The sequence below is a fragment of the Tasmannia lanceolata genome, unplaced genomic scaffold, assembly GCF_043159265.1.
Source record: "Tasmannia lanceolata isolate RefF3 unplaced genomic scaffold, GAP_Taslan_0.1 ptg000018l, whole genome shotgun sequence".
In the NCBI taxonomy this organism is placed as follows: Eukaryota; Viridiplantae; Streptophyta; class Magnoliopsida; order Canellales; family Winteraceae; genus Tasmannia; species Tasmannia lanceolata.
In genome coordinates this window covers 68701123-68716173 of record NW_027518695.1, presented here as the reverse complement: position 1 = coordinate 68716173, position 15051 = coordinate 68701123, and positions in this window count along the sequence as shown.

The window sequence follows — 15051 nt, the reverse complement described above, 5'->3', positions numbered from 1 at the left end:
GAGAATCTTTTCGATGGCGTTTGGAAGGTTGAGAGGAACGATAGACTCTTTGTCACCTTTCTTTTGTGGCTTCTTCACTTTTTCTTTTATCTGCTTTCGTTCTCGCTTCTTCTTTTCTCTTCTTTTTCTGTTTCGTCTTTCTTTTTTCCTTGTGCAAACCTTTTCGATGGTGCTCTCGCTCAACTCTTTCATCAGACATGGAGGTTCTTCTGACTTCACACCAAACGATAATGCAATCTCATTGAACTTGACCTTCATAGAAGCTAGATGCCATAGGATCTCTCTTATATTCTCAACCCGCTGATTCATTGCTCATTCGATTTGCTTTGACATGATAACAGATCGTACCGCTCTGATACCAATTGTTACGAACCAAAATCGGTTCACAACGTGATTTATCTTCTTAGAGGGAAGATCAACCTCTTGATCCACTTCGAGGGAAGGACCAGTCCTCCTTTGTCCTAAAAAGGTACAATTCTAAGATAATTTCTTCATTCCTTAATTTCCATTACAATAGCATGTGCATATATAAAGCACTCTAAGATAAACATAGAAAGATCTTATGATAATAACATACATAACTAAATAAAGATTATTTTAATCTAAATTAGCATCCTAATATCTCCTAACTACTAAATATATCAGATCTGATAAGATCTGATCTTATTCTCTAAAATATCTAATTAATTTATTGCACTCTAAGTGGGACCGATCCAGGCACCTAACATTCCATCCGCCTTGAAATCAACCATGTCCTCAAGGTTGAAGATTAAGGTGAACAATGAGATTTTGTGTCCCTTACTTCCTCCATTTATCTTATAACTAGTCATCATTTCGCATGTTGACATCAAGGACCGCGATAGCTCAATCTTCAAACGAATCTCATCATGTCGTTCATCAAAGCTTTTTTGCCACTTTTTTTGAAATAATTGAGATTTGGATGCACGAATGGTCTTGGGTGATGATCTTCTCGATGGCGTCGGACATGTTGAGAAGGATGACGGATTTTCTGAAGACGAACTCGTCGACACTGAAAATCAACGACGACTTTCTTTTGTGGCTTCTTCCCTTTTATATGATCTCTTTTGCTCTTCTTATTTTCTCCTCTTCTTCTGTTTCGTCGTTTCTTTTTCATCATGCAAGGCTTTTCGACGGTGCTCTCACTCAAATCTTCCATCAGACATGGAGGTTCTTCTGACTTCACGCCAAACGATATTGCTATCTCATTGAACTGAGCCTTCATAAAAGCTAGATTCCTTAGGATCTCTCTTATATATTCATCCCACTGATCCATTGCTTCGATTTGCTTCGACATGATAACGGATCGTGCCGCTCTGATACCAATTGTTACGAACCCGAATTGGTTCGTAACGTGATGGATCTTCTTGGAGGGAAGATCAGCCTCTTGATCCACTTCGAGGAAAGGATCAGTCCTCCTTTGTGCACAAGACACAATTTCTAAGATATTTTCTTCATTGATTTTCATTAATGATAACATATGCTTATTTACAGCACTTAATGATAAATATAGAAAATGATAAACATAGAAAGATCTTATTATAAGAATAGAAATAGCTAATAGGAGACTATCCTAATCTAACCTAACTACTAAATATATCAAGATATGATCTTATTCACTAAGATATCTAAATAATCTATTCCACTAAGTGGGACCCATCTAGGTACGTATCACACAACTACTAACATGCATGAATAAACTACAAATCATAGCAAGGACAAGTGTTTTCATGAGTTTCAGCTCTCAGTTTTAGTGAACAACTAGAAAACTCTAGAATGAATAAACTAAATTCGATCCTGCTTCTAATAACATGATTCTGTCAAGTAGAACTCATGGATCTGGTTTGATCCAAACCGCTGAAGGTGGATTTGATCCCAAGGAATTCCAATAGATAATTTCCTCTAGATGACTTGCAAATGGACCTCCGGTTCAGGAATCAATCCAAGATTACACATGCTTCTTGTAAGAATACTGGTAGAGAAGATTCACACCAAAATCATATACCAGAATTGTCGTGAATTCTATCTAGAGGAGTGTGAATTCGCCTAATGAAACACTTCACACAGAAATTTTATCATTAGAATTCTAGTGTAAGCTAAGGCCCTGTTTGTTTGAGATTGTGGCTACAGATTGTCAGCACAATCCGATTATAGGACACATTAATGTAATTTTGAGTCCAATAAACTGATTGGGGGGTGCGAATCGGTTGTCAATTGTCATAATCCCTAAGTAACAGGGCCTAAGCTGAATCACAATTTCTTAAACCGGAATGCAAATTTTATAGGGCTTGAGCCTTAACTGCAATGATTCAATATGAAGGGCATGAAAGAGCCGAATAGAAGGCTTGGCAATCAATGTGTATTTTTGGCACTGATTCGTCCATTCGATTATATTTCTTCCAAAAATATCTCAATGAAATTATAATACAACAGCAGCAAAAGAATTTCATCAAAGTCGCTAGTTTTAGAGATAACTTAGGAAATCCAACTTTACTATTAGGCCACGTTTGGATACCAGCAAGATTTAGATTTGGATTTAGTTGATATTTTGAAGTAGATCAGATCCTTAGAATTTCCAAATCAGTTACAACAGTGCAAAAAATTCCGATTTTCAAATCTTTTCTGCGGGACATTATTTGCAAATCAACATTTGTGGCAACTTCCGTCACCATCGTTGCTCCTCGACGTTGCTCCGGAAGCAGCGAGACATCCCTCCCTCCCTCACTCGACGTTGCTCCAGCAACAGCGAGCCATCCCTCCCTCCCTCACTCTCTCTCTCTCTCTCTCTCTCTCTCTCTCTCTCTCTCTCTCTCTCTCTCTCTCTTAAAACCTGATCATGAAGATGATTGATGTGTTTTGTATCCAAAACTCAAATCCAAATCAAAATACAAATGCATGAGGTATCCAAACGGGCCCTTAAGTCAATTCAGTAGAGAACAACATTACTTAAATGGACGGTTTGGGATCCACAATACGATTATAATGATGAGATAAGAGACTGAAAATCAATGCTAGATTGATCTATAACAACTTCATATGTAGTATGTAGTAAATGGATTAACCTTCCTCTAGTCCACTTTTTTCTTCCCTTTTGGTACGAGGATCAGAACCGAACTGATATTTTCTTCCAAAAGTATTGTTCACTTGTTTTCTCGGGAAATGATAAGAAAATGTTTCTTGGGAATCTGATGTGGCATTAGGAAAAGAAATCCAGTGAATCTGTGCAGGAAAATGTTTCCCTAGACTGTTTCTGGACCGTTCACTTGCGCAGGAAAAGGTTTCCAGGGAAACTGCTTGCCTTCTTTTTGCACTAGTTTCCCAGAAAAACGAAATCCGAGTGTTTTTGGTCGGAAATTAAATCCCTAAAGGGGGGGGGGAATGGGCTTTTCCATGTCATTTTTTGACTTATTGCAGAAATTCCACATGTGTAACTATTTTCCCTGGAAAGCAAGTGAACACCAGAATTCTATCTTGTCAAGGTTTTGTCAAGGAAAAAAGAGGCTGTTTTCCAGGGATTTGCTTTCCAGGGAACGCAAGTGAACAGAGCCTAAGTGTTATAGCGTTTGTAGCATCCTTGAAGCGGGCATCAAAATGATGCATTGCAAGCCTGCTGGTGGAGGGGTCGATGACCCTATAGAACCATCGGCAGGCCAGCTGGTGGAGGGGTCTATGACCTTATAGAATCATTTTTTAACCTTTGTGCCTGTTGCAAGAAATGAAACCATATCTAGTTAAATTAAGGATAATAATACAATCAATCACAAAATTACAAGCAATAATTGTTAAGCAATTTCTTACAAGTTCTATTTCAGAATCAGCACAAGTTGATGGGGAAAAGAAATGAAAGGCGTAATTCAGGTAAGTGTTTATAGCTCCACCGATCAACTCATGACTTGGCCAAGTCATCATGATACGTTCTACATGCCAACTGCCAAGATATTGTTTGGCACAGTCTAGGGATTCCATTTTTACCCTTGACAGTTTGCTAGTTTGGGTGATCATCCAATTGCATTTTGGATGCAATTTGTTGTAAACTTGAAATCTAAACAAGCTCTCTCTCGACCAATTAAAAAGTTCTCAAGGAAACTGAGGCTGACAAACCTTGTCTCCCTTGGGTTTTTGTCCTATGACAACCTCTTGCCTATGGGTCTTAATTTTGTGAATGATGGAGATTTTATTAATAGTGAAATGGAAGAACAAGCGACGGAGTTGGTCAATACAAAAAAAGAGAAAAAAAAAGAAACAAACTCTACAATGTATAGAAAAAGCCGTCAAGAAGGAAGAAAATATAAAACCTCCAATGCAGCCCTTAAACAAATTGTCTGATTGCAGGATAGTTTTTCATGGATAAGACCTTGCCCCATATTCCACGATAGTTTTTGGTGAATTGTGTGCCAAAAATGGATAGCTTGTATTGTGGGATGGACCGATACAAGTTATCCATTGTTTAGCACAGTCTGGGGTAATGCCCCGAAGCCTGCTCCCCGGAAAAATACAGGCCCATATGGGCCCTCTGCAATTTTCTTTATAAAACCATCACCAAGATCATGGCTAATAGACTTAAACCCCTTATGAACTCTCTCATTTCCCCTTTCCAATCAGCCTTCATCTCTGGTAGGAACATTCAAGATAACATTCTCATAGCCCATGACTTATGTCACAATTTTCATAGGAAGAATCCTTTAAAAGCAATGTGCATCAAAATGGATCTTAAAAAAGCTTTTGATAGTGTAAACCATTCCTCCCTTCTCCTCTTTTTGGAAAAAATGGGCTTTCCTAGTAAATGGTGTAAATGGGTCCATCAGTGCATCTCTACTGCATCTTTTTCTGTCATCTTAAATGGCTCTCCCCATGGCTTCTTTAGATCCACTAATGGTCTCCAACAAGGAGACCCCCTTTCCCGCCTTCTATTCTGTTTTGTCATGGATATGCTCTCCTCTCTCATTCAATCCTATCTTGCCCAAGGCTCTATCTCCTCTCCTTTCTCTAAGGGAGACTTATCCATCTCTCACACTTTCTTTGCTGACGATGTCATGATATATGCTAACCCAACTCCTAGCTCTGCCTCAGGTATTTTGAAGTGTCTGGAGTCATTCAAACTCTGTTCGGGGCTGGAATTCAATCCATCAAAAAGTGAAGTGTTCTTTGCAGGGGTTCAGAATAGTGTGAGAAGAGCCATTTGCAACATCTTACATATTGAAGAAGGTAACCTCCCTATCAAATATTTGGGCCTCCCTCTGATTACAACAAGGCTTAATTCTCATGATTGTCAACCAATCATAGACAAAATCAAAAAAAGGATGTCCAGCTGGACCAATCGTAATCTATCTAGAGCGGAAAGAGTAGAATTAGTAAAAACAGTTCTTTCATCTTATCAGGTTTACTGGTCTACTGCCTTCCATCTGCCCTCTGCTGTTCTCCTCACCATTGGAAAAGTGTTTAGAGATTTCATCTGGTCGGTCAAAGAAAGAAAGCATCATCCAATCTCCTGGGAAAGTATTTGCAAGCCTATATAAGAAGGGGGGCTTGGAATTCGAAGACTTAAAGACCTCAACATTGCTGCTCAAATCAAACAACTCTGGAAAATTGTGTCTGATAAGAACAACCCTTGGGTCACTTGGTTCCACCGAAAGTATCTAAGAAACAGAAGTTTTTGGTACTCTCCAATTCCTAGCAATCCATCTTGGGCCGTTAGAAGCATTTTCAAGGCTAGAGAGGTTGGAAGAATCACATTTGCTACATTGTTGGTCCTGATTCTTCCCTTCTATTTTGGAAGTACCCTTGGCATCCCAAGGGCCCTCTAGAATCCCAATCCTCCCTCGGATCCATTTCCAACTTCACCCCACCCCCCCCCCCCCCCCCGCTTCCCTTTATTCGAGGCTCTATCCAAGCTGGAGGATGGGATGAAATCCTAGAGCTCCCTCTCTTTCAGGAGTTGGAACCAATCATAAATTCCAGGCTTTTTTCATCTTTATCTCCTTCGTATCCCATTTGGAAACCTCAACCAGATGGTATTTGCTCGTTTAAAAGTGTTTGGAATGCTGTTAGAGTTAAAGATCCGTCCCCCTGTTGGGCTCTTCCATTTGGTTTCCGGGCCATATCCCAAAATTTAGTTTCTCTGCCTGGCTGGCCATTCAAAACCATCTTTCCACCAAAGATAACCTCCATTTCCATGGTCCCTCGGTTGATAAATCTTACCTTCTTTGTAACAGCAAGACTGAGAGTGTAAACCATCTCTTCTTCTCCTGTTCCTTCTCGGCTTGGATCTGGAGGACGATTCTCAAGAATATCTCAGATAGAAAAAAGCAGAAGAATTCAGTTGGGGAGGAGGAGCTATGGATTCGTCGAAAATTTAAACTCAAAGGTCAGTCGAGCATCCTCGCAAGACTCCTTTTCACTGCAGCTATCTTCTTCATCTGGTCCGAACGAAATAGCAAACTTCATGACCAGGTAAAATCCCATAAAAGAATTATTCTTAACAGAATTATTTGTGCTGCAAGAAACCGAGTCTTATTCCTGAAGCTGGAAGATGATCACAACGAAGATAATGCCCGGATAGCCCAGATATGGAACCTTTCTCTATTTCATTCTGCTCCAGCGCTTAATTATTGTGCCCGGATACCCCCGCAGCCCAACGAAGTCAAGCTTAACATTGATGCCTCGCTGTCCAATGATTCCGCTTCCATCGGAGGCATTCTCAGAGGCATTTGTGGAGATGCCCGTTCTATGTTTTCCATCAATGTCGATCGTAGACCTATTTCAGAGCTTGAATTAGATGCAATCATTCAAGGAGTCCATTTGCTTGACAAAGCCGCCATCCCAAAGCTATGGATTGAATCAGATTCCCTCCACGCACTGAATATAATTAGAAAAAGAATGGTCTTGCCCTTGGAAACAAATTCCCGCATTAGAGAACCTTCTCATCGTTCTCAATAGTTTGGAATCTTGGAAAATTTCTCACATTTGGAGAGAGGGTAACAGAGTTGCTGATTACCTCTCAAAAAGTAATTGTTTATGTAAAGGGAACCCGATCCCTCTTAATCTCATTCCTCTTGATCTTTCTGTAATTCTCTCGGAGGATTTTTCGGGGAAATCCTATCTTCGGTTGTAATCTCCTTTTTCTTTAATATATTCTAGTTGGGGTCTGCCTAACCCCAAATTACTTATCAAAAAAAAAAGTCTGGGGTTGCATTTCCACCCCCGACCATCTAGGGATTGCATTTATAGGGATTTAGGGCTAGTTTGGATGATCAATCAAAACAAAACAAAACAAAAACCATTCGATTGCATGACATTAAGTGCAATCAGATTTACTTTCTCAACCCGATCCCTCTCAACTCATTCCTCTAACACTAAAATTCGTCCTACTTAACTTTCCTTTTAAATTTTAATAGTCTTTTCCCTATATGTTCTCTCCTTTCCGGGTGATTAACTCTAATAAAAAAAACTATAATTAAACCAAAACAAAGGCTAAATTTTATCCAATATAAAAATTTCAAAATAAATAAATCTAAAACAAGCCAAAACTCTAGATCCTTGGGTGACATCACTTTTTCCTATTCCTATTTCTCGCCAGCGTCAAAACAGACCCTTAGTATTCATTCCCTTTTTCTTTCAATTTCTCTAGCGTTCACCCTTAACCTTAATTAGAGCTCCCATCACTATCAGAACTTCTATCTGCTACCTCCACTCTACTTCAGAGGGGAAAGGAGGTTGGGAGAGGGAGAGACATGAGCGGACGCCCGGCAATATTAGGGATGGTTATTCGGTTATAACCGAACCAAAATAACCGAAATTTGATAACCAAAATAATTTCGGTTATCAAATTTCGGTAACCGAAACCGAACCGATAAAAAATTCGGTTATTTCGGTTAACCGAATAGTGTGAGAAAAAGAGGAAAAACAACAAAATCTCGGTTTCGATCGGAGGGCTAGGATCATCCAATCGAAATGATTTTTTGAGCACACCCTAATTAAGTTGTGATCAATCAAATGGACGGTTTTGATCATCCTACGAAGTGCCCATATAGCACACTTTTTTTTTTTTAAATAATGGTTTTTATCAAAATTTCAGTTATTTCGGTTAACCGATTTTTTTTTTAGATAACCGAAACCGAATAACCGAATTGCCAACAAACAAAAAAACCGAAACCTTTTCAGCAAGTTTGCATCATCTCCTCACTCATATCTGGTCAATTCTCTCCCTCTCCTACTCTCCGTACTCCTCTCTCAGCACTTAGTAAGCTAATATTCCATAAAAAAAAATTTGGTTGCCAAACATGGCCTAAGGGTTCCTCTGGATACCAAGTTATTTGCATTAAATGTTACCTGCAAATGCTCTTGAACTTCAATATGATTTTTTGGAATGGCAAACTTAAATATGATTATTTACAAATAATGGCGATAAGTCTTAATACAATTAATGGCTTCGAAAGATGCCTTAATATCTCATTTGTAAATAAGATTAGCTCAAAATAAGCTTATTTACAAATTAGAAATTGGATTCAAAAGAGACTTAAGACTTACTGAATATATTTAAAAGCTTACATGTTGGTATATATGTTGTTGGTGACATTATTGACAACCATAGCCTATGTTAGCGGAGAGATAGCTTTCCATGGTTCAGTAGAGTTTTAGATTTCCAGTCATGAATTAGATGTGGCTTAGGGTTGCAAGCAAGCTTATAACTAGTGTTGGGAAAAGACCCAATTTAATTTTAGGTTGGTTAGGGCTAAGGTCTCGGGAAACCTGATCTGAATATCCAGCTAGTTTTTTCGTTGCAATTTTTAAAATCTTAAAGTAATGTTTTTGTATATTTTCTGCTTTTGCCAAGGGCCAATCCAAAACCAATCTGGCCTGATTATGGAAATCGAGTTAGGTGGGTTGGATTAGGGTTGAGAGATTTAGAGGCGGTTTGGGTTAGGGTTGACACTTGTCAACCCGAGGCTCAATTTGGGTTGGGCGAGGGTTGTGGTAATTGCCTTCTATTATTGATTGTAAAAGTGGATGTTGCATGGGCGATCTCAAGCTCAAAATCCTCTTTCAAAAACTGGTTTATAGAGCATTATTACAGTTCCAGCTGTACTCAAAATTAGAAAATTGAAATCGAAGGCATACATGAGGCATGCATGATATCTAGTTAATAATGAACTCCTAATTAATGTCCTTATTTACGAATAAGATTAACTTAAAATAATTTTATTGATAAATAAAGACAAATGCATACTGCATCCAAAGAGATCCTAATAATCTTAGAATTGATGTGAACTTGTTTAAAGGTTCTATTATTCACATAATGCAAAAATAAAAACAAAGAAATCTATTACTCGATCCAAGGCTCGTACCTCTTTTTATCCTTTTCCTTTATCACCTATTCCTTTCAACATGTTAATCCATGTCAAATCAAATTTACATGTAAGCAACATGAAAGGAGAAAAGGCAATGCTATTTCATCTCTTTTACTCAATTTTGTTTGTTAGGGCGTCAATTAACTAGTTAGAAACTTAGAATGAGAGCAGTGAAAGGATCAAGAAAAATGGATGGCAAGGCCCTTTGTCCTAATATTATATTGAGAAAGGAAAGTTATATCTCCACCCTCTTTTCAAGTTCATGCTTTCTTGTTAGTGACAAACAAAAAGCGTGGAGATAGAATTTCTTCATGTAAGCTTGCTTAGAATGATAGCTAGGAACATAACAGAGAACATGACCTTAGATAGGATAGAATAAAAGAAAATGATCCATGTGGAAGAACCCAACTAGAGCTAGGATTAGAGCCTGGTAGATTCCTTTCACCTTCTTTAGGAAATTTTTCTAAATGATTCTTTTAGCCGACCCCAACTAGTTTGGGACAAAGGCTTTGTTGAGTTGAGTTGAGTTGAGAAGCTTGCTTAGAATGAAAAGCATTGGCTGATGTAAGGTAACAATGTGAGGTGATGTGATGTGAAACCATTTCTCATGAAAAATTTATCTTGAGAATTTTTTTTTTTCTATTCAAAATTTGGAGATGATTATGGTTAATTTAGTGGGATATCACCATAAATTGAAGGTCCTTTTACATAAAAATTGAAAAAGGGTTAGTCTAAGTTATAGAAAATTTTAGAAATATTTTTCCTTTTCCAAACTTTCCCAAAAATTTCCTACAATCCAAACAGGCCCAATGTTGTGGAAAAAAAATTTAGTATATTTACAATTTTCCTTGAAACAATGACCATTTTCAATTTGAGAAAAATATTTTACCTAAAAATTAAGTTGAACAAAAGCAGGAAAATCATTTTCCATGGAAACCATTTTGTTGTAAATGGTAAATTTGGGACCAACACATTTTACAATGAAAATTCCCCCTCCGAAGCTGCCCCTTTAATCTTAGCCACCCCAACACATCTTGTCGTTCCGGTTCCACCCCTGTTGAGTCAAATATTCAGTTTTGGACTCGAAATTGATTCTCAAAAACAATTAAAAAAACAGAGGGCCTCAACCAAAATATTTATATTATACACATCCACATCTAGTTTTTATGCTCCAAACACTCAAACCAATTGACTACATCTCTATACTTAAGCTCACCTTTCTCAAACAGATACTCAACTCAACCCAAAGCCTTTGTCCCAGACTAGTTGGGGTCGGTTAATGAATCCTTTAGAAAATTTTCGTGAAGAAGGTGAAATAATCAACCTGGCTCAAATTGAGTAAGTCTAATCCTGACACTAGTTGGTTTCGTCTACATGGATCATTTTCTTCCTTTCTCTCCTATCCAAGGTTCCTCACTGCTATTTTATAAAACTTTCCCTTCAATTTGGTAGGTATTTTACAGTTGCGCAGGACTCCCGAAGCAAGCTTCCACTTCAACCAAACAGCTCTTACTCTGTGGTTAACATCCTCTTCAATCTCTACTTCCTTAGGCACCTCTTGTTTACTCATATTTGCTACATCCTCGCCCCGCCTCCTTGTATTACTAAAATTGCATTCCATATACTCCGTCTTAGTCCTACTCAATCTAAAACCTTTAGATTCCAAAGTAGTTCTCCATAACTCTAACTTAGCATTACCTCCTGCTTTGGTTTTGTCAACTAATACTATGTCATCTGCAAATAACATACACCACGGCACCTTATTCTGGATACCCTCTGTAAGTTCATCCATAACGTAAAAAGTTAAGGGCTTAGAGCTGATCCTTGGTGCAGTCCTATTGTAATTAGCATTGTTTTCCGCTCAAGAACCCACCACATAACACTCCTGGGAACCCTATCATACGCTTTCTCCAAATCAATGAAAAGCATATGAAGGTGCTTTTTGTTTTCTCTAAATCTCTCCATTAACCACTTAGTAGTTGATCGTCCGGGCATGAAGCCAAACTGATTCTCTGACACATTCGTCTCTTTTATTAGTCTATGCTCAATTACCCTCTCCTAAAGCGTCATGGTGTGACTCATTAGCTTAATTCCTCGGTAATTTGTGCAACTCTGAATATCTCATTTATGCTTATAAATAGGTATTAATGTACTCTTCCTCCACTCACCAGGCATCTTCTTAGTCTTCAAAATATTGTTAAATAATCTAGTTAACCAAACCAAACCCACATCACCCAAGCATCTCCAAGTCTCAATATGAATACCGTCACGCCTCATAGCCTTACCTAATTTCATATTTTCCATAGCTACTCTTACCTCTGATGTTCGGATTCTACGAACAAACCTCCGGTTTGTATCATTAAAAGGATTAAAAATTCTCCAAAATTCGCTACGGGTTCTCCATTAAACAACTTATAGAAGTAACTTCTCCACCTCTCTTTAACAGATAAAAGAAAAAATCTAGATCAAATGATTTGCAAAGATTTTCCTTATACTTTCACATGAATTTAAAGAAAGATAATATCATATACTTGATTGGATCTAGAAGGTGAACTCTAGTATGCAAGCTACTGTCTCTCAATTTCACACATACAAATCAAGAGTTGGCACATTTTTTTTATTGGTAAGCTAGGGTTTGGTGGGGACCCCTACCAGTTTATTAAAATGTGAAAAAATTACAACCAAGCGTACAAAACACTAACCCTATCACATGAATAAGGATAAAAACCAAGATAATAAAGACAAGACCAATCCCTAGATACAATATCTAAGGAAAAGTGGAAACACAAAGGATTTCAAGAATCGCATTAATCCCTAATGTTCCAGGAGGTCTATCATCATTTGTTGATCCTCAATAATATCTAAGTCTTTAACTTGGAAATTGGCTTTGAAAATCTAACTTCTATTCGGGGTCTGTTTCAATCTCAATAAAAGTGTCGTAAAATAAATTTTTGACTAAAACTAATTCATGGTAAACTTTCTCACAATAAAGTTTTCCTTTTTCGTTAGTCCATTGCACACAGGCAAAACGAAATGTAAAACAAGAACAATGATCTAATGACTACTAGTTTTACGGCATAAAACTCTAACTTCTCTGAGGTATCTATTTTTATGACAATTAAATTGTTAGGTTAGGATCTTCTTTTGAAGATGACTTTAGAACATGGCCTATGCTGGCATTTTAATACAAAAATGAAAGCTTTTTGGTTTATAATACAAAATGTGGCATTTACTTTTTAAACGTGAGTCTTCACTCTTACCTCTCAATTGAATAGTCCCATGTTGGAAAGTGAAGGAAAGGTTCATGGGTATATAAAGCTTTTCAATTCTCTTGCCTTGTGAATGGGAAGAGGGAAAGGTGGGTTGGGGGGTGGCTACGCTCATAGCCACCAAGTGAATCCAGTGGCCCGTTACTTGTACCGCACCCGCGCACCACCCGGCCCGGCACTGCTTGGCCATGCGTGTGACATAAAGCTTTTTCACTTTCCCTTAAATTTTATTTTTGTTTGTTCTTACGGTCCATCTAACCTCTCCCTTACCTTCATTGTTATAAGGGGAAAACGCCATCGTTATTAGATGAATAACCTTGCCATTCCAGTGGTATTTTGGGCACATTTTTCCCGCCGACGCTGAAATAACTTCGCCGTTATTTTGTGTCGTGACCGTTCAAGAAGTGACTGTTCATGTAACTTACATAAAATGGCTTTATTTTTAATAAGTGATTTGAAGGGTGACTTTACAGACTCAAAGGACATGTTGAACATACGTTTTAGGCTTATAAAATTAGAGACTTCTCTGTGTTTTTCACAACTTACAGAAAACGATACAAAACCTTTTTATTCTCATTTCACTCTCAGGAGCGGAGGCACATAGAGCTTGGGGATGTCCACGGCCCCACTAATGACTTGGAAAATCTCTTTGATAGGGAAAATAAAAACTCTATTAAAGGACGTAAATTCCTAGTGTAAATTAGTCCCCCGCCCACACCAAGTGAAAGTGTAAACTAGTCCCGCCCCACAAGTGTAAATTCCTAGCTCCGCCCCTATTCGCTCTCTTTTATATCTTTCTGTAATTAGTGCTATTTTATCTTCCTCTTCTTATTTCTACTTTATATATATTTGGCTAGGAAATCGAAGCGTTCGTGCAGGTTGTTCAGATCTATTTCAACATGTAGTTTATTTAGATATCGACGGTGTGTCACGCTGTTGTATTTATTTAAATATCGACAGTGCGTCGCGCTGCTGTATCCTGTGGGGGTATCTTCGGATCTGCTGCATGAGAATTAGTTTCCGCCGAGGTGCAAATTCACCTTACGGAGTGCGACATAGTCCGTGCCTCACCTCATCTCATCGAAAAGGTTTCCCTAACTTCATCTATTTTCTATTTTCATAGAAATCAGGTACGCCATATTTTTCAATGTGGAGGAAAAATCATCAACAGCCTATCTATGGTAGGGATCATTTAATTAATGGTCCAGAACTCTAGATAGTGTTACAATACCTTACTCAAATAGTATATCGGTAACTTGGTAAATTAATGAACGGCCACTCAGGCACACCATTCAGCAGATTTTGTCATATTCATTTAATTCATATAAAATAATACATTTGTAAGATATATAACAGCGGGTTCACTAAAATTTTTCCATTACATAGATTTTTAGGTTTCTCACAAGAAATTACAAAAAGACAATTTTTATTATTATTCTCCGTTATATTAGATTAGTAAGCCTTCAATAGATTTTTAGGTTTCTCACAGGAAATTAGAAAAAAAGACCCTTTTTATTATTATTCTCTGTTAAATTAGATTAGTAAGCCTTCATTTATTTGGAATTAATAATGGTACTTATATTGATAATACCACATTTTGATAATTGCACAAACTCACTTGTCTTTTATAACCAGATGTCAAACATTATTACAATTCCCAAAAAACTCTCACAAGGCAGTTAAGTAAGAAAATGCAACCGTGAGTTAGTGCAATTATCAAAAGTGGTAGTGCCAATATCAATAGCCTTGATAATATGGATCTTTTGTTGTAAATCACAGTAGAAGCTGCAAATGAACCGAGCCGAGCCGAGCTTTGGGGTGTTCAGGCTCAGCTCGTTTAGTTTTTGAAAAAGCTCGGCTCAGCTCGTGAAATATTCGAGAAAGCTCGTCTCGTTAAGTGGAACGAACCGAGCTTAAGCTCGGCTCGTCTCAAGAAGACAAAAATGATAAAAACATACATTTTGTGGGATTTGAACCCAAGCCCCCTCTAAATCCGACGCCTTAACTACTCGGCCAATCTTTCATTTGTGATAAACAACCCACATTCTTTTAGTTTATATATAAAAAACAAACATAATCCAAGCTTTAAAGCTCGGCTCGGCTCGGCTCGTTTATGAACCGAGCCTAAAAAGGTCGCGAGATTTTCCGAGCCAAACTATACAAAGCTCAAGTTCTGCTCGTTTATTTGGCGAGCCTAATTTTTTGGCTCAGGTTCGGCTCATTTTGTAAACTAACGAGCCCGAGCCGAGCTTTTAACGAGCCGAACTCAAACATGTTCACGAGCCGGCTCGGTTCATTTGCAGCCCTAACTAGAAGAATGCCTTGTGCTTTCTTTCTCATTTAATATCCGTGCAACAAAAAAAATGTACACTTTTGCTATTCATCCTTAAAGTTGCATCCCCTTTACATTTTTTGTA